At 39.1% G+C, this 18,901-nt stretch overlaps 1 protein-coding gene across 10 annotated transcripts in view; it reads right to left on the bottom strand.

Annotated features, from left to right (window-relative positions):
* The window catches only part of PACSIN2 (protein kinase C and casein kinase substrate in neurons 2), a 58,923-nt gene extending 43,839 nt beyond the window's left edge, over positions 1–15,084 (bottom strand). For 2 of the 10 annotated variants that reach the window (XM_035540936.2, XM_050712261.1), the window contains exons 1-2: positions 14,559–14,698; positions 13,833–14,045 (exon numbers count right to left, since the gene is read on the bottom strand). The gene's annotated coding sequence lies outside the window, so the exon portion shown is untranslated. Of the gene's footprint in view, positions 1–11,668; positions 11,747–13,832; positions 14,046–14,193; positions 14,318–14,558 lie in introns of those variants that run through there. The other 8 variants (XM_035540944.2, XM_035540935.2, XM_035540940.2 and 5 more) reach the window with 5 other exon arrangements.
* Between the last annotated feature and the right edge of the window lie 3,817 nt (positions 15,085–18,901).

The raw sequence follows: 18,901 nt of genomic DNA, 5'->3' as shown, positions 1-18,901 counted from the left end.
ATTTTTTAATAAATATAATACAAACTTCCTCGTTTATGTAAGCAACATTAAAGTGTTACTATGTACTAAACCCACAGGTCTAAGCTACCTGGAAGTATCACTCTGAAGGTCACAGATCTCATTTTATAGCCTTGTGCACATAATTTGACAAGATAAATACACACAGAACTAAATTTGCTTCTAGTTTTTGGGTTTTCTTTCTGTTTATGTCACATACAGTACACAAACCCATTTTTAACACTGAGGCAATTGAAAATCTAAGGTTTTTGGCATACAAAACAAGATGATGCATTAAAACAGGCAGACGAGCTCAAGGTTAGGCAAACAAGAAGCTGGAAGTTTTTCTTCAGTTCCAAGCATTTTACTAATCTCATTAGGAGTTTAGAAAAAAGTAGCCAGCCAGCCCTACAATTTCCAGAGATCTGGATACACTTTAGCTATCCTTTAATAGCTCTCAAACACACAAGTCATTCAAATGTAGAACCTCCAAACAAAAATGTGCACAACCACACACTTAATTTACTCAACTAATCCCAGACTAGTTTTTTCTATGCTTCTCCCCCTTTTCAGAGGGAGGAAAGCTTTTTATGCCATTTTAAAGTAATGCTTGACTGACGTACAAGTAGGTCAGCCAGCTACCCCACAATCCAAATTGGAATGAGGTTCAAGGAAATTAGGACAAGAGGTCCCATTAACTACCCTTCTTGCACTTGCCATTACCATTGTGATTTTTAATTTAAAAAGACTGTGTAGCATTTAAACAGCAGCCTTTAACCTGCATCTTGTTAACAACTAAAAGACAGAAAGATGAGATTTAAACAATGGAAAGTTGAATCTAGTGCTGTCACAATGTTAACATCTGAAAAAATAAGCGTTGAAAATTCAAATACATAAGGCTACTTTATATATACACACACACGTGAACTATATATATGATCAAGATCCAAAGTTTTGTAGCAAATTATCAGTAAAAACGTGTGATATACAACTTTCTTCTTCACGTACACTGCTAATTAACTTCAGCATTTTTAATGGTTCTACAACATTTCTCAAAACCAGAAACAATTGCTACCAAAGACAGAATTACACTTTTCTATGATGTAGTGTAACATGAACTAATCATGACAGAGAAGGCTAGTATCGTAGAGTACAATTATTCTGGAATAAAAATATCAAATTTGTGCACACTCAAACGGAAATGCTTAAGACAGATTTTTAAAATTTACCTTGTACATAAGCCACGTGTATATATGGTCTATACACACACAGAGCCAGGAATGGAAAATAATTCTCCTCAGTACTATGGAGTCTTTATGCCATTAGCCTAAGGCTATGTTTAACACCATGGGAATTCCCTGTAATCTTATAGAAGTGCTCCCAGGGCCCACCTCCAACGTAAGGTTTCACTGGCTAGACAGCAATCCTGTGCTTATGAGTTCAGCTGGAATATCTGAGCAGTTCACATGCCATACCTCCCTGTGAAGCACCAAGTTTGTCTTCCAAAACCTGAATGCACTGCCCTGGAGCAGCACCTCACTCAGTCCCTGCGGGGAGGCAGGGGCAGTGACCCCAGGGAGCTGCTCACCACGTTACAGAGGTGGGGGCTCTCTGGCCCACGTCGGACGGACACCTCAGCCCATGTTCTGGAATAGCTTGTGGTTACTGAAATGAGTCACCTGTCTAAATATGATTACCATTGCGGAGTCTTATCTGCTCATGCATCGTCAGTTCAGAGTTTGAGCAGAATCAAAAAAAAGACAATGGTTCAGCAGCTGAAACAGCTGCAAGTTGAAAGCTTCAGTTATGCGGAAGTGTCTTGAAGTTACCACTGAAAATAAGATTTCTATTTGAACAAGTATTCCTCAAGAAGAAAACCAAACCATGTGCTTAGTCAATGACTAATATACCCCACCTTTAACTGTCTTTACTACATGGTAGAAGGAAGAATAAAAGAAGGTGATATTAATTTAAAACGTTGCAGAAAAAGGCTTTGACAAATAATAACAGTGAAGAACATGTGATAAAAAAAATCGATGTGCAAGATACATGACACAGGATTCATGAGTAACATACCATGGTGATCATTTTTGTAATCACACTGTTCAATGTCATGGGTCAAATGAACATTTCAGTCAAAAACATTGGGAAACTTACGTACTGGCATTTTCCAGTTCTGATTCTGAAGGCTTAGAGCCTTAATGCAACTGTCCAACATAAGTAGTGTTTAAAAGGTAGTAACCCTGCATCTAAAAAATAGCCTAGAAAGTCATTTCCTATTTCTGCACACCATTTGTCAATTTTGATTACTTCAAAAGACAATGGTTTTAGAGAAGGGGCAGGCGTTCTTAGTACTTCACTATGGTTCCTACTGCGCATCAGAGACAAGCCATCATCTGCCCAGACAGCAAAACATACCAAATCCAGAAGGTTTTTGAGTGATGGAAGCCCGGTTAGACCCGCAGAGCTCAATGTCAGCACTGGAAATAAACAGCACAGATGGTAACTCTCACTCATTCCTCGCGAGCTTTCTTGGGAAAGCCACTGTTAGTGGGTTAGAGCAACTTGTAAGTGCAGCTATCACCTTGGTAACATTTGCTGAAGAGTCATCATCGCAAATAACCTTCACGCAATTGAGCTAACCCTCAGTCCACTACTGCTTTAGAGAGTGATCAACTCTCCTAGCTCCTAAACCTTAAGCTCTCAAAACAACAAAGCAATATATTTAATATAGCTTGGGGGATGTATAGTGATTTATTGAAGTTATTTCAGAACACGCAAAGATGTCTTTTAGGCATATGTATTGTTCAAAAAAGAACACTAAAAAAAATGAAAGAAATTGTGAGTCTTTTTTTTTTTTCATTCAACGAAGTCTTATGAACATCTGGTACCACTATCTGAAGGGTCCGTAACACACTCCTATAACAACATTTCTTTTATAGCAAAGGTGAGTGTCCTCACAGCAGAACCAACAACGCTAATAGATTTGTTTAACTTGAAGTTCAGGTTACCAAAATAATTTGCATAAGTTTCCATATACGAAAGATAAACTGACAGCTACTTCATGGAAGCAAAACGTCTGTATATTTGATGCATCAAAGACAAACTAAAAAAGAAAAGAAAAAAACAGTATTACACTTAAAGATGGAAGTTTTAACACACAAAAATCATCGTTAGTGAAAAACATACTATAAAGAGTACTCAAAAGATTAATAACTTTGCTGTTCCCCGTCAGTTCCATTTTGTTTGCCTTTTTTTTTTTTTTTTTTTTTACCTTCCACACACACACACTTATAACCCCTTTTTTTCCCCCCCTTACGCTACAGAAGAAGACCACACAGTTGAATCTCGTAGCCACAGCCATTGCCTAACCTTTTAACTAGGAATTCTAATACCTGAAGAAAAGTGTCACAATAACAAAACATTTTTCTGGTACAACAGAGAAATTAAAACTATATCTGATTCATGTAATGATACAGGTCTTCCATTATACATAGACTGCAAATAGACATGTACCTAATAGCTTGAAAGAAAGCTCATTGGGTACATAAACACTCAACAAAATAAACTTTGTCCCGGGCCTGTTACATCCTGGTATAAACATCTATTTCTTATTACATTAATATCCTTTTTTGTAACATCCATTGGCACAAGGTATGTTCTTTTTCCTACCCTCCTCCTCACTATTTGCATTTTATCTCATTCTCACACAGTTATTAAATACTCAATTACCTGATTACATGATTGAAGTTGCTCTGAAAGCATAGAAAGCCCAGCATTACTATTCACAACACAAATCACAAGAACATGAAAAAAAGTCAGCAAATAATGCCTGACTACAGTCTTAAAAAAATCTCTAAACCAGAATATTTTAGTCCTGCATTTCTATCACCAGCACCTAAAGCTCCTTTCAAAGGAAGGCAACTATTCTCCCAGAATTGTTTGTTTGTTCTTATTTTTACACAAATTAAAGAATTCTAATGGCATCAAGCCAGCCTAACTCTAATTCAGTTAGACATTTGGTTAGAATAGAGGATCCACACAGAGATCAGTTTTGAGAACTTTTTGTAAAAGAATCTACAATACTTGACACAAAGCTCTTGGAAAGGACTTTAAGCTCCTAATGAAATCAAAAGTAAATTGAATTTTACTCCTTCCTGTAGCCAGTTATTTAAAAATGACACCATTGAGAAACAACATTAATTCAAGTAGAAACTCTGACAGTCCAGTAGTACAGATACAAAGAAAAAAAACGCAAAAAGTTTTTTCCAAAGGACCTTTGAATTTCTGCAGCAAGTTCTTTCTTCTGAGCCACTGAATAACAATGCCTAGTACAGACTAGAGCAACTTCAAACTGCAACAGGTAGTGCTATCTGATACCAAAAGAGTTCCTAAGGGTTTTTCTAAGTTTTCTTTGTTTTTTATTTTTGTATTAGTATATATGAACTGTATGTCCACAGCATTTTAAAAAAAGTTTCTAAAGCCAGTCTTCTCAATCTGAAAAAAATAGCGCAACAAGTACAACCTTCTGAATGCATTTATTGTCAAGTCGCAGCTTGGACTAAATACTACCAAAATTACCAAAATAGTAACACTAACCCCAGCTAGTAAAAGTAACTTCACTTGGTTCCAGCTGACATATATGAACCAAAATACACTACCACTGTCCATTTTCTGGTGTCTGGGAAAGGTAAAAGTAAATAGATGCTAGCACTAAGTAACACAAGTAGGATAGATAGAAAGGAAAACAAGTCATACTGATATCCCTGATACAAAGAAATCAGACTATGCTGTTATAGAAGGGGTTCTTTTGAGCCAGAAGTTTTTCATGTAGCTGAAGTCCAATGACATATAAGCAAATCCAACACTTTTGTCTATAAAACAGGGGCATTGAAAGCTTATCCAAATTCTGAAGACTTCTAAAATAATCCTTTATAGTCCTCTAATTAGGCTATTTCAATGACACAGTATTGCAAGGTATCACTCAATTTCAGGATCTGGATGCAAGTTATTACCCAAATTCATTCAGCTTAACACAGATAACCAGTAACTCTAAGTCAGGTTTTTAGATTGTAGGCAAAATTACAATTCCAATAAGCAGTTGTGAAGTGGATTTTTAAGTAGGTAAGTTTTTGCTTGCTTCAATATTTAAGTTTCAGTAGGGTAGCTCTAGACAAAAAGTTCAGCTATACATAGACATGTATGCCAAATCACTACTTGCATTCATCTTTGTCATCTTTGTTTTGGCAGGGACAGAGTCAATTTTGTTCATAGAGGCTCACACAATGCCATGTTTTGGATCTGTGATGAAAACAGTGCTGATAACAGGGGGATGTTTCAGCTGCTGCAGAGCAGGGCTCACACAGAGCCAATGCCTTTCCAGCTCCTCATGCTACCCTGCCAGTGGGGAGGCTGGGGGTGTACCAGGAGCTGGCAGAGGGCACAGCCAGCACAGGTGTCCCAACTGGCCAGAGGGACATCGCACTCAGCAATAAAACTGGTATAAAGAAGGAATAAGGAGGGGGGACATTCAGGGTGATGGTGCTTGTCTTCCCCAGGAATCGCTCTGCGTGCTGAGCCCTGCTCTCCTGGAGGGGGCTGAACTCCTGCCTGCCAGTAGGAAGCACCAACTGAATCTCTTGCTTTGCTTTACCCAGTGAGCCTCTCTATCCCAGCCCCTGAGTTCTCGTACCTTCACCTCTCCAATTCTCTCCCCATCCCACATGGGAAGAGCGAGCAAGAGGCTGTCGGGCTGAGCTGCCAGCTGAGGTTAAACCACAGTCTTTCATCCAATTTGATGATTTTTTAGAAAGTTGGCCATCTGGGAAACAAGATTTAAAAATGTCTTTTTAAGCTTGCATAGTTAAATTCCCAGCATCTCTCAGTATACGGAGCTATATAAAGCTGCTTAGTACATGGAATTCGGTGATGGTGAAAGATGCAGAAGACACGACTTTCATCCCTTTCTCCTAAAGCAAATACTATGCCCAGACTGAGATTTTTCACAGTAAGCCCAATTTAAACATGCATGCCAACTCTGATGTAAATGCCTAGGTGCAATATATTATACTTTTCACATTCCAAACATTTTCATGAGCCAGCATAGGTGCATAACTAAAGAAAATAGCTAAATCTCAATTCATTTTGGACAGCAGACCCCAGGCATAAAGAACAATGCAGAGATTCCTAGAGGACTGTAGTTAAAATAAATTTAGACACACATTCTTTCATTTAATACATGAAAGAACAGGACAAACAGCAGCTAACCCTCAATGGGTATGGGGTAGTGCTCCCTGTTCAGAAATTTTACACTACTAGTAAGTGATGGAAACGACTTTAATGCTACTTATATTTGAAAAAAGTAATCAATGCCTCATTCACTTTTTTTTTCCAAAAATAGACTGCCAGGAGTCCACATCAACTGCTGCATCTATCAATAAAATAAAGTTAAAATAAACACAGCACATGCACAAACCTGTGAGAGCCATCACAACAAAGCAATTTAGCAATAGCTGTTTTATGTTCCTTATTTCTCCCCATTTGAAGGACTAAACACTGCTCAAGTCCAATTGCTACTGCATTATAAACAGTGCTTCAAAAAGGTGTTACAGAAAGTCTTTCTGAAAATGTATTACATAACTTTGTTCTCTAACTGTTCACGATAATAAAGATTCAAATGTTCATGTGATCCATTATTTTCTAGAAAAATTCAAAACAGTTTTAGAGAAGCATGTTTGTAAGATTTTCAGCTTTAAAGAGCTAATCTGTACAACAGCTCTTCATGGTATTTTTCCTACCAAATAAATTGCATGCCAGTGAGTATTCTAGCCAAAGTAGATACTTTACACATCCTTGAAAGTTAATAATTTCATAGAAACTTTATAAACTTCACAGCTGAACTAGCAGCAACATTCCCCTCAGACTTAATGAGATTAATCTTAAAGGATATGACACCAGTACAGCATTAATGAATTAAAAAAAAATGTATTTATCCACATGTATGAATTGGGAAATAAACACTGCAAAAACAAGAAACACAAAATGTGCACAATGAAAATACCTTTAGATGTATTTAAGGGCATCAGACCTGCTTGACTCTTTCCATATTTCCTTGCCATCCAAGCAAGATATCTTGGAAATGGCATAAGACTGGTTAAAATTACCACAAAACTAGGAATTCTGTTCAATTAGCAGACATTACATGCTAAATTTAGCACAGTTTGTCCATGCTTACACAAAGAAAAGTGTTTCTATAATACCTACTAACGTGTAGAAGCAAAGAGACTTCCTATTCTGCCTCTTTTGCAGGAAAGGGGAGAAGGGCAGAAAAAGATAAAAGTATCAAAGATACCCAGTTGCAGTTTTCGTTTCTCTGCAGGGGAAGGTAGAAAAAGCCACTGAACTGGATAAAGAGAAACTGAGACTACTTCACGTCTTATTAGACTGATCAAAGTCTAAAGTAAAGAAGCTATAGGTTGCCTTGCAGTGTGAAATAAATCCAGAATTAAGTGTATGTTTGTTTTAAATATTCACATGTATCAATTACTACTGTTTTGCATGGATCAGATGCATCAGAACTGCTAATGACTTGACACCCATTAGAGCTGCACACCACAGATTTTACTCCCAATACCCACATGACACATAGGAGCCATGTGATACCCTGATATAAACAAAGTGCTAAAACTCCAGTCATTCAATACAGACTAGATCCATGTATTGTTCTCCAATACAGGTATAACACAAGCAAAGCTGAAGCAGCTGCTTATACGCTACTTTATCCAAAGGATTTCTTGGCCAAATTCAAAACAATTTTAAGATTCACCTACAGGTCCTTTAAATTTAAGGGACATTGATTGTCCCTTAATTTCCCCAGATGTCTGTTCAGAAACATAAATAACAGATTTGGTCCTACCTCAATGAACTGAGAAGACTCATGATACCTGTTGAATGAACTTTCACCTTTCCCAGGGTAGAGCACAACTAAACAAAGGAAAACAAGGTGTCCTACAATACTGCCCACTCTGCTTTCTTGGCAAGGCGTTCTGTGCTAGCCAATCTGGGCACTTGCTTCAAAAAAAAAAAAACATCAGGTGGAACAGCACTTTGCTGAGAATAGCTAAGAAAGCAGATGGGGCAGTATCACAGAACAAAACAAGAGGATCCAATGAATCTTATTCAATTATTTTTTGAGGGAAAAAAAAAAAACCAACAGCAGAGTCTACAATAGGGTAGAGAATTAGGTTTTCCAGCCTAGGAGATAAAAGGCCTGGCATGGGTTTTGTGTATAACTAGATTTTCCCTATAAATAAAAGAAAAAAAAATTAAATATTGAGTTGGAATTTGGGAATACAATCTAGAAAGCTATTTCTCCAAACCTAGTTTATCAATGAAGTGTTAGCAGATGAGTTTAAATCTTCTGCTTGAATTTCCAAAAATTATTTAGCATTTACTTTTTTGGTAATTACAGCATTTGATTACTTAAGAATGTGTGTCAGTGCTACACACTACAAGCATTTAAGTTGCTTACAACCAAGTATTTTAGAAGTCAAAAAGTAAAGACTTTTAGCTCCTTTATAGTTAGTTTATAGTTAGAACTTGTTTGAGTTTGAAAAGGATTTCAATTCCATCTTCTTGTCCTTACACATGAAAAAAATCACAGAATGGTAAGGGTTGGAAGGAACCTTTGGAGGTTATCTGGTCCAACCCCCTGCTCAAGCAGGGCCACCTAGAGCAGGTATCCTAGAACAATATATTTGAAGCAAAATTTCAAGAAAAAGACAAAGCAAGTTAACCTTTAAGTTTATAAATTCAAGACCATTTGAAACTTATTCAACCACGCATCTAAAATTGGTTAAAAAAAATCAAGAAACATAAGTGTAAATGAACCTTCAATTGCCTTAACTATAGTTTAAGGGTATAGTCTCTTGGTAACAGTTTTCAATCTCAGTCAGCTGTATTTCAGCAGCTTGTGTAGCACAGCTTCAGCTGCTAGGATGAGTAACACTCACATTTATATAGACTCCTTTTATATTTTATTACATCCTGGCCATCTTTGCCATACATGAGATTATATAAACATTTATGCAGACACTTGTTTATACCCAACATTCACTTTACCACTTAACTTTATAGAAGTTATTCACTGGGATGCTTATCTCAGCCCTAGCCTGACCACTTTGTTATAGTATAAAATTTGTTCTGCCGATAAAGACTGATCTGGTCTTCTCGCACGTCCCCAGCCACACTTCCTGACCCATCCCCATGTAATCAATTCCATTCGGGAAGCCAGGTGTGAGGCTTTACCCAGCTGAAAACTCCTCTGTCCAAAATAAAAAGTTTCTTGCTGGACTAGGGAACCAACTCAGGTCCAACTCATGCCAAAACAGCAGGCAGCAAGAACAAACAGCTGCCCCCAGGGAAAGAAGATGATTTCCCATTTTCATAGCAGTACCGGCTGTCCCTGGTTTTAAAGTCACTTGGGTTGTCAGTGAGTAGAAGTGGCAACAAGTATCTGAGCTAATTTAACAAGTTACAAAACGTTACACTAAGAGGAATAAGCAAACACACATTCAACACAGGAAATAAAAAGTACTCCAGTAAGTCTGAGACCCTGAAAGGCAAAAAGATATTTTCACTGTTCATAGGAGTGGCAGGCAGACAAGCAATTAAGAAAAAAGTTACATTTTTGCATTTGGGAACACAACTCAAGCCTAATTATCACCGAAGCCCAGTCACATAAGTCACAGGCCTGAAAAGTGAATAAACAATTCTAATGTAGCGACGGAGGATGGAGTGGTCACAAATTGAGCAGCAACACTTGTGCAAAAATACTCCCTAAGCATGGGAAGGATTAACATCTCTAACGAACACCGCCACTCCACAACCACCCTGCAATGCCCTCCAGGAGCTCCTATGGTGGACGGCACTAACTGGTACCTACAAAGTGCGTGTGGAAGAGAATGCTGCACTACGCCAGGCTCATTTGGTCCCACCAGCATATGTCCAGTGCTTCATTTTCTCAATCCTAAAACCTGCATGGAATCCTACACACAGACCTGGTGACAGCGCCCCACCTCAGAGCACGCTGCATCCAGCGCAAAGGAACTCCACACACACTTGGTCTCAGAAGAGAGACAACGATAGGACTCACAGGGACTGCTTGCACACCAGGCCCAAGCTGACTCGGTCTCCAATCTCAACTGAGAAGACTCAGATTTGGCACAGAAGATCACAGGAACACCACGTTCGTCCAGTTTTAGTATTAGTAAACAACCCACTACTTTATAATCAGAAGCTAAGAGCTTGCAAGTACATCACAACCATATGATACATAAATCACAACAGGCATGAGATGTTTAAGATGTACTTGCGAGCTCCTCTTCAGAGGAGTTCACGGTATCACTTAAAAACTGTGCAGTACCTAATCCCAGGGCATCTCTTATTTTGCATGTATAAGTATGCCAAAAGATGACATAAACACCAGCCTTTTAAATTTCAGCAAAACTGATTGAAACAAGTATTTAATAATATAACATGACAGACTACTCTCACCCTTTCCATTTTTGCTGTTTTATTGTAGCCAGCTTTATTAGTCACTTGTCTAGAGCACATGATATAAGGCAAAGAAGCTTAAGATTTTTGGTCTGTAGAATGCCTTAGAATTCTTAAAGTATAGTCCTACACAAGTAGGAAGGGGTTAATAACAAGCACAGGCCCCAAAACAAACACTGCAATATACAGGTTTCCAATACTGACAAAATATTTACAGTATGTTGTGTAAGCCAGGACAGTTTTAAAATATTTGCATATTCTAAAAATTTGAACCAAACCACATCACTTTAAGGCTTTAAGTCATTTTCTTTTTGCTTTTGAGCTAATTACTGTGCCATGCTACTCACAATATCCCTGCTTAGCTAGATCCCTATTTGCTAACTGGGGCTGGGTACCTTCTCAAATATTGACACATCCTGTCCGCCAAACCTCACAGGACTGGCAGCACACACCCGCTCAAGCAGACCCACTCACTCCAAGGAGCACACAACCATGCAGACTTTAGACCAACACCCTCAGAGAAATGTTGACTGTCCTCTTGCCCCAAGCAACGTACCAGGCCAGAAGAGCAGATAAAGGAATGACATTCAAGTCTAGTGACAAACTGGATTACGACCACAGACTGGCAACTAACCCTGGGAAACAACAGCCTTTTTGATGTTGAATTCAAGTTGTTCTTCCCCAGCTCAGTGAGCCAGGTAACATTCACAGGAATGCATCACAACAGAACAACAGACTCAGAGCACTTAGCTCTGTTTATCTCAGTACAGTTACATCACTTATTTCCTGCTTTATTCCTTTTCATGCCCCAAGAAAAATTCATCAATGCATTAAATCAAGCCAAAAATCAATAACTAGGTCTAGCTGAAAGGGAAAAAAAATACTTTTTGAAGCTCTCTGGATTAAAACAGAATTTGAATGAAATAGTACATTAGAAAAAAAAAAAGTTGTTCACCTCACAAACTAGTCCTCAGTTCAAGCATTAGAGTCTTAATTTCAGGTCTCAGGCAATAAGTAATCATTAATTTATCTTAGAACATCTTTAAAAAGCAGAGATTCCAAGAAACAACAAAAATACAACTCCAATGTATCAGTTTGTATGCATGTTGAAACATACCTATTAGGGAGAAAGAAGTTCAAATCTGCGTCTACCATTCTCCTGGCTTACTGTCAAAGGAGATGCACTTTTCAGGACCTGCATCTCCCACAATGAGAAAAGCACACACTGCCTCAGAAGCATAAATTTACCGTGTTTAAGATAATTTGTATTACTCATACAGATTCACAGAAGCACAGACGATTCTTGACTAGCAGCACCACTAAGCATTTTATCCTTTGCCATTGCTGTCACAAGCACTGAACTCTCATCTTCTGCCTTTACAGGCTACCAACATAAGTCACAGTAACCTTTACAATCTTTTTAATCACAAGCAGGGAAGCACAGAATTGACATAAGGACTTCCTTAAGACAGCAGCTCACTCAGCTCCAGAGGACCCATACACTGGATGACAGCATGAGAACTAAACTCATGTCTAATGCCAAACTGCCCAAATATTGCATCTAGTAAAAATAATGGGTTCATAATACCGATTTTTCAGACCAACATTTAATTGCCCCGATGCAACAGAATTAAGAAGACATGTACCGGTTAGAAAAAGATCATATAGGTATTTTCTGAAATTAGTATTTACAAACATTCATAGATCAAAATGTTGCCCAGAATATCACTGCAGTCAGAAAGCCATGTTAGTATAATGGTAGTTTAAATACTACAGGAATAAAACAAATAGAAAAATGCAATTAAAAATACACTACAAAGTAAAATAAAGATTTTGCTATGCAGTTGACTTGTGCAATATGGAAACTGTGTCATAAACCAGTAAGAGATTTAAAAAAAAAGTTAAAGAATACTTAAGATCATCCACAGAGATGCATACAGCCAACATCAAGCCTAACAACTATAAATGCCATCTAATTGATCAGCTCAGCATTAACTACTTTATCCCCTTGCAGCACACCCTTTTCAAAGGGAGGAAAAAAACATTCAGGAAAAAAAAAAATACACCAGCATTCCTAAACAATTTTGTCTGTCAATCATTAATAAACTACTTCATCACTACCTACAACTGTATTATGTATCTTCCTTTTAACTCTGATGTTGCATGGTATGCAGCTTAATCCCCAGGGACAGTTTTAATGTTTATTCTAGCATGGCACTGCACAGCATGTAGACCGTGAGGCAAAGAAACTAACTCTAGAACTGTAAACTATGCAACCAGGGGAGTCTGGAGCACTGGAAAACTGAACTGCCATGCCAAGGTTAATGCTGCAGAGGACAATGTAGCACCTGCACTCCTCTCCTACTTACTGTACCTGAGCTACAATATGGCAGGAGCAGAGATCTCCAAAACGATGTTGTATTGAACTAATTAGACATGCCCCAAGTGCTAATACACGCTACTGTTTAAGCTGATTCAGTCATAATTGGTAGAATATAACTACTATTTTTGAAGGTAAATTGCAGTTTGACAATAAATAATTTCATACAGGCATGAAACAAGAAGCATTAGTGCTTGGTGCTAATAACCATAATAGTTAAAAAGTACAATTAAGAAGTTTTACCTGCCTGAAATAGTCAGCAAATTGCTTAAGTTACCTTTTACCTTTAAGCAAAAAGGGTTTTTATGGTTTTTTTTTCCACCAACAGAAAACAATGAAGCAACGTTTTTACATTGGTCTCATCATGAACGTAAGAGAATGATCTTTTTGTTGCACTAAGAATGGAAACTCGCTTACTTAATGCGGTCTTCACTGTGACTATTGTAACAATGCACTGCTAATGTTTTTATCTTTTCAAAGTAGTGAAAGTGTTTTGTGTTTAGAGAAGGACTGAAAAAAATCTAGAATCCAAATAAGCAGAAGGGGAAAAAGTGCCCCCTGTAGCAAGAGGCATAATTACTCTCACTGCATATAAGAAACGTTCAGGTAGCCTGTTGTGAGGATACAGAGTACAACAGAGGAAACAAGAGAGTCCAGCACATCCTAAAGCTCATTTTTTAATCCCAGTTTGGCTTGTGGAGAAGTGATCAAATTTACTGAAACAAGTACAGGGGACATGAGAAATAGCATACTTGTTTTAAACTGTAGTAACTAACATTTTTGATAAAGAATAGCTGCCAAGAAAACTGAATAACTAAGACCACATGATTACATTTGACTTTCAAACATTGAGTTTACAAAGGACAGCAAATGTCACTTGCACCTTCCTGGCTTCCCTTACCGTGAGGGCAAAAAGACAAAGGCTCAGAAGACTTCAGCTATGAACTTCTGAGTCACTCCAAGCAAAGACAGACAAGCAGCTGGGAAAGATAGACACAGTGTGCCACACAGACACCATGGGTACCCAGCCTGTCTCTGACCAGGTAGCCTCGGTGTACATAAAGAGACTTCTCTCTCTCGCACAGATGTTTTGCTCTGGGAGAAGATGAGGTTCCTGCCACAAGCCAGAAAAAGGAAAGTCAAGAGGGAAGACGTGAACAGCAAGACCAAGAAGCCCGACCTATCTAAGTCGCTACAGGGACTCAGGAGGCTGCGAGCAGTTTCTAACCTCACTTTACCTCCCACCCAATAGACATCCTTACCTGCCATCATCTCGGCCACAGGGATTTCAAACCCGAGAGCGGGAAGGAAATAAAAAATGACCCTCCCTCCTTGCCCCGCTCCCAGAGCGGCCAGCTCCCCCCCCGGCACGGAGCCTGCCCGGCCCGTGGCGTCATCCCCGGCCCTGCCCTTCCACCCCCAGGCGCCAAGCAAGGAGAGCTTCGCCTTCCCCGCGCGGCCTTCACCCCACCGCCGCCACCACCACCCCGACCCCACAACGGGAGCCTAGCCCCTCACCCCCACTACCACCCCGGCCGCCATTTCGCAGCCCCTCCCCGCACGGCTCCGCTGGGGGCTGCGCACCCCAACCCCCGTCTGCTGGAGCCCAGGGAGGTGCCGCCCTCACCTGGAGCGCCGGGAGCCACCCGTGCCCGGTGCCCAGCGGCGGTACGGTGAGGACGGAGGAGGGACGGACGGACGGAGGGAGAAGGGCGCAGGCAGTGATCACAGTCCCTGCACTCCAGCCGCCCCGCCCCGCCATTGGGCGAGGGCCATGCACGGGTCCCGCCCCGCCATCGCCCATTGGCTCGGAGCGGCTGCCAATTAACGCCGCTTCCTCGGTGGCGGCTGGGGCTGAAGAGAGCTGGGGGCGGGGAGGAGACCCAACGACTGCCGGTGCAGTTAGCGTCCCAACGGCGGGCTGCGCCGTGAGGTACGCGGGGCTGGGACTGTAGCTCCTTGGAGATACCGTCGGTACTCCAGCCCTTGCCTATCTTTTAGGGGTGTTTGTTATAGATGGAGTGTTTCAGGTTCCAGACGGCAGCCGTCGCGGTAACCTTGGCTCGTCCCTTCAGCTCTGCCCCGGCCGCTTTTAGGATTTCCCTCCCTTCTGGCCTTCTCCTCCCTGCTCCGGCCCCAGTGCTGTCCCAGAGGGCGGCCCGCTCCGGGGATCGTTGGGAAGGGCTGCACAAGGCGGTCCTCGGCGCGCTTTCCTCTTGGCCACGTTCCTTATGCAAGCCTGCGTATAATCAGCGCAGACGCCAAGTCTTCCTGTGCTCCTTCACGAAGTGCGTGACTCATTAACTCAAGGAGTTTTAAGTTCACAGTGAATTTAGATTAGCCCAGAAGGACAGGGAGACCACAGCACAGGGGTAAATTTTACCTTCTGAAGAACAGTCCTTAACAACTTCATTTGAATTAATTGCAGTTAACAATACTGGGAAATTTGGTCGGGGGTAAGCTTTCAAAGATTTACCATGATTTCCCCCATTCCCAAGCTCTTTTTATTTTCTCCTATGTTGAAAGTTACAATTTTAGGTTTAAGGTGAGGAATCTCAACATTCAGATTCTTCTCTCATTTCTGGCCAGAGATGAATGCTTTTCCACACAGTCTCTCTCGTTAAATATATCAAGCTTTGAATAAACCAGCTCTCTTCGCAGAAGCATAAAAGTGATATATACAATCATAAATACCCCTCTTTCTGTATGGACACGACTCAAGCTCCTGTTTTGCCTAAAGCACTGTCAAAGCTGGAATGCCTCCCTGCCAGAACACTTAGACTTTCTTCAGCTTCAACATCAGAACAGTCATTCATCTATTTGTATTGTCAAATAATGCTCAAACTTGTTCAACGATTTAAGAGAACAGGAATTCAGAGTCAGTTCTTTCTCTGGCAGAACTAAGTTCACGGTGTGATAAAAGGCAATTCTACTTGTCAGAGGACAGAAGTTCAACCTGGAACTGGTGATAGACAGACACAAAAAAAAAAAGTGGTCCACAAAATTGATTGAATACCACTTTGTACTCCAAAATGGCTTTGCTGTGCAAATCCAGTCCCAATCACATACATGCTGCCACCTGTGAAAATCAGGGCTCATGCTCTTATTTTGGGCCAGTGTGAGGCCAATGACTAAATGGTTCAAGAGATGTATATTTGGACACTGAGTCTGGCTACAAAAAGCCTTTCAAATATGAGGAAAACAGTTCCTTATTCTTAAAATCAACTGATTGCATGCATGGATGTTCCTAGGCCCCTGTACTGCTTAGATGTTTTATTTATACATTAATGTATATATATAGATATAGCAAACTTAGCCTCATGTAACAGCTCAAAGGCAATAGAGTTGTTTTAGGAGCCCTCTTCACATGGGATTTGCACTGGATCTGCCTTCCTAGGGAATGGAGGATGAACAGAAGGGAATAATTTACACAACATTTTTGTACTAACAACTGGATTCAGACTTTAGCACAACTAGAGAAATAACAATTTGTTTGAATAATATTCACCACAAGACAATTTACGTGAACATTTTAATTTAATAGTTGTAGGTTCCTTGAGGCACCACTTTAGGGAACATTACTTCCAAGCAGCTGAATATTCTCTTCTGGGTACAAGTCGTAAAAGTTATAGAAACGTATAAAGTTTCCTATACTTCTTACACCTTTAGATGAAAAATGGCTTAGACACTTTTGGAAGCAAGTAAGACAGTAACAACAAGCAGAATTTTAAAATACATTTTTAATTGAAAAATTTTTTACCCCCTTTCCAAGTGTATAATTTGGAACAATTACAAAGCAACATTATTAAAGTTGTCCTAGTCTACATTTTGCATCAATGCTATTGATTTTCCTGTAAATTACCTATGTGAAAGCAGAATTTGTCTGCACATGCTGCTGCTTAATTTGACTTCATTACTTATGGTAATACAGTTTAATGCATGTAGATATACAGGCTTGAGGTCACATGCACCACATACATGCACTGCAAAAACTGCTTGGGGAAATATACCTCAGTGGTTGGTAAACTACTATTTTTTCAATTTATAAAATTGAAATTATCTTTATGAATATTCAAGCATTACATTTTTCTTGTACTGAATTAAAAGAGATTAGTGGTCTAATTATATCTACCACCAGTCATGCCAGCATGATGACACTTACGATGCCATAAATAACTTAGAGCTATCATGAATCACACTTTAAAATGACATTGTTCATCTTGATTTTAGCATTTTGAGATTTATTTTTTTTTTTGTAAATATTAAAATTCAGTTGTTCTCTGGGCATTTTCAGTTCTACTCAAAATGTGACATCCTGGGAAAGATTATCTCAATCTTTTTTCTTAGAAGAAAGGCTAACAGTTTATATAGGCCCATTGATGGGCATTTCATTTTGGCAAGAAGTTTCTGGAAAAAAAAAATCCTCCCTCATTTTAGGCAAATATCCTACGGTTATTTTTATTTTTAACACAATCTATTTTTAAACATGCTTCTTGTGTCCTTTGCTGTCCTCAGAAATTTCATGTGTCCTTTTAAGTACCAACATTTTATCTCGGCTTCACTCAGTGCAAATTTTGTTGCTATTTCTTGGCTGTTGCAGTAACATTTTATCATTCTCTTCAGAATACTTATCTCTAGATAAAAAATCCTAAGTGTTACATATTTAGTTGTAAACCTAAGTTTAAACCCTAAACAATATTTTGACTACAAATGCACTACCATTAGTGATTACATATGCTAATCAATGACATGGAAATTCAGAATGTTTAATTCCACTCACATCAGTTAATTTTACTATTTAACTGGACAGCTTTCAAAGATTTTTTTTCCAGAATACACATTCATTTGAAATAGTCTATCTCCTTATTTTTCAAATTAATGTTATTAATCAGTGTTTTGTAGTGTCCTTACTCCTCTATTGCACAACAATTGTCTATCTCAGATGTGAATGGTATGCTTTTAAGTAGGTACAAAATTTGAGAATAATTAAAGCATAGAGGACTGTCTGCCAATGGTAAGGATATCTTTATGTCATCAAAACAATTGGAAACATTCTGGCTATGGACTGCTTCAAGTATGGCAAGTTTCTTGAAGCTTGCCTAAGCTTTGATGGCAAATTAAAAATTAAAAAAAATTTTTGGAAGTCCAGCTCAAACAACTTCCTACTCCTCCATAAAAACAATGTATTTCCAAGATACCCGTTTATGTTCCTATTTCCTCTAAATAATCAAATGTTTTAGCAAAATTATGACTGGTCAGCTTTTCTTAGCTATACACATTTATTTTCTGCAAAGAATCCAGGAATAAAGATTTTGTTTGTTGTTGTTAAGGAACCCTTCAGGTTAGAATGGCTAGCTAAGGACAGGGGTGTTCTATTACATTGCAACACACACCTACCAGATGCGATGGAGTTCTTCCTACTGAACTGAAGGACTGAGTGAGTTATTCTAATAAAGCACACACAAAATGTGAGTTACCTCCTGGTTATAGTTCCACATATGTAAAATGAACAGTAACTATTTTGGAAACAGCCTTATTTTATAACGACAGAATAAAGCTCCTTCCTTTTCAACAGAAAAACATGCTCTGCCTGACATGTTCTCCTGCTGAAGTGCAGCACTATATCTCTTCTGTGAAATGTCTATTGTTTTGCTAAGTTTAGAGCAGGAAGTGAATCAGGGGATGGGGACATTTTAGGCAGAAGTTCTATTGTAAAGCCAACAGCAACAAAGTAGCTTTAGGGATAATACTGTTTCTTTTATTCTAATTAAGTTCCTAAAGCCATATAAAGAAGCTATTCTGTGGGAATCTTATTAATGCCTTTCATGTCAAAGAATTAATAGGGAGAAAGGTTAGTGCCCAGGAAGCAAGCCCCTCTATTCAACTCTAGCAATAAGCTTCTTCTACACTGATGTCATTATAACAATTCCCGTAGCTGTTTAGAGCTCGTCTATTTAATTCTTTGTACAA

Source organism: Cygnus atratus, chromosome 1 (genome assembly GCF_013377495.2).
Source record: "Cygnus atratus isolate AKBS03 ecotype Queensland, Australia chromosome 1, CAtr_DNAZoo_HiC_assembly, whole genome shotgun sequence".
Classification (NCBI taxonomy): domain Eukaryota; kingdom Metazoa; phylum Chordata; class Aves; order Anseriformes; family Anatidae; genus Cygnus; species Cygnus atratus.
The sequence above is the reverse complement of the archived record's forward strand: the minus strand, read 5'-3'. Positions and strand labels throughout refer to the sequence as shown.